This window comes from Amphiura filiformis, chromosome 20 (assembly GCF_039555335.1).
Source record: "Amphiura filiformis chromosome 20, Afil_fr2py, whole genome shotgun sequence".
NCBI classification, from domain to species: Eukaryota; Metazoa; Echinodermata; class Ophiuroidea; order Amphilepidida; family Amphiuridae; genus Amphiura; species Amphiura filiformis.
This window is the reverse complement of record NC_092647.1, coordinates 40,166,271-40,168,246: the sequence shown is the minus strand read 5'-3', so window position 1 is coordinate 40,168,246 and position 1,976 is coordinate 40,166,271.

Here is a 1,976-nt window from a genome sequence, read left to right as displayed (position 1 = left end):
TTTTTACCAAAACCAAAATCCCACAATATAACCCATTTAAAATGTTTTTTGTTTGCTTGGAATGCAAGTAAATGTGTTTTTCTTCCACAATGATATATCATTTGACTTCAAACAATATCCAGAAGCGGAGTTATGGCTTGTTAACCTTTGCTCCTTCAGTTAAAGGGTAAATTATCTTATTCAGTTCAAGGTATATACATGAAGATTTTGTTATAACATATTATATATTTTTCAAAGTAGATATAAAATCAGTGAAAAAAATCACCGAAATCTGAAACAAGTGACTCTGTCCAAGGTAATTCCACTGATCACTTATCCAACTGAAGTAATCAAATTGTCAGTGGTGTTTTGGTGATCATTTCAGTATTACAATGTTGCTCATTTCAATGTTCATTTCTGATATCAGTGATTTGTTTCCAGTGATTTTATTTCATAGTGATGATGTGAAACATTGTCAAGAAAGGCTATGATCAGTGTTCTGGTTAAAGCCATATTATGGCACCAAATTGGCCCAGTATGTAGTAAACAATGGCTCGGAAGAATTGGAAAGAAAAGCAAAAGAAAAGATTTACAATTGAATTACTTTTAATTTGTCAGGAACCATGTTTGATATAAAATTGGATTGATTGAGCCCATATTTATTGGTCGAGCTATGAGTTTTAAAATATTGGACGAGACGTAGTCGAGTCCAATATTCTAAAACTCATAGCAAGACCAATAAATATTGGGCGTAAAGCATCCAATTTTATCATTATTATGTGTGGGATCCAATATTTTCACACACTTGGATTCATCAAAACATAATAATGAATGAAATAGTAATGTTTTGAGGTTCCCCCTCTAATTAGCCCAATAGTATGGGCGCAGTGCCTAATTGCAATGATATTGCCAACATTCCATGTGCAGCTAATTTGAATGTGTGTCTGATAAACAGATTTGTGCCAAATGTCTGGCTCAGAATGGCCCAACATCACCCATGTGCCAGATTGGGACTGGTGACATCCCATTTTGTTAAGCATTCAATTTTGTGAGAAATAAGAAACTATAAATCCACTATGCAATTTTTTTTAATTATCATCATGATCAAAATATATTTTTATTATCATCAAAAGGACAAAATATGTTTCACAACACCAATACTCGAGTGTGTGTCAGTAATTGCGACTTGGAATACGTAGGTAGTAATGTGGGTAGTTTTGAAAATGGGTATTCCATTTAAAATCAGATGAGTATGAATTTCAAATGGAATGAACACATTAGCAGCTCCAGTTGAAACACACCCTCCCTCTGTGGAAGATTCAGGTTGAATCTTTCTCAGAGGGTGTATGAAATTCATGTGTTCATTCCATTTGAAATTCAAACTCCCACTGTGGAAGATATTTTCAAAATCTTCCACAGTGGTAGTGTGGATTTTAAATGGACTAGCCCAGTAAGCCATTCAGGTCTTTGGGTCCTCAATCCTCATCAATTTTGATGTGCTTGAACTCAAATTTTATTTAAAAATAAATGTTATACTGGTCCACTTTTTGTGACACTTTCTATGAGCTATAAATTAATGATCAACATGTAGGTTCTAATGGGGAAGCACTGAAATAATGATGTTTAGGTCAGCATTAAGTTTGTACTTGCTGAATTTAGTAAAATATTTTCACCCAGGCTGGCAGCGTGCCCCACAGTGAATTTCACTGGCTTTGGGCCAGATGATTTATGGGAGGATATGGGAGCTCCTGTGTATTTCTTCAAGGCTCACCATCAATGATGCCATTGACTTTCAAATATTGCTATTTTCCGCTTCTAATCTTTCTTCCTTGTATTGATCAAAATGGTGCTGAAAATATTTGGTTGTTCTAAATCAGGCCTTCTCAACTGGCGGCGCGCGCACCACTTGTGGCGCTTGGAGTCAGTCGAAGTGGCGCACAAAGTGGCTCACGGTAATTTTAATATTTTTTTCACATAAATCTTGAACAAGAAAGAGG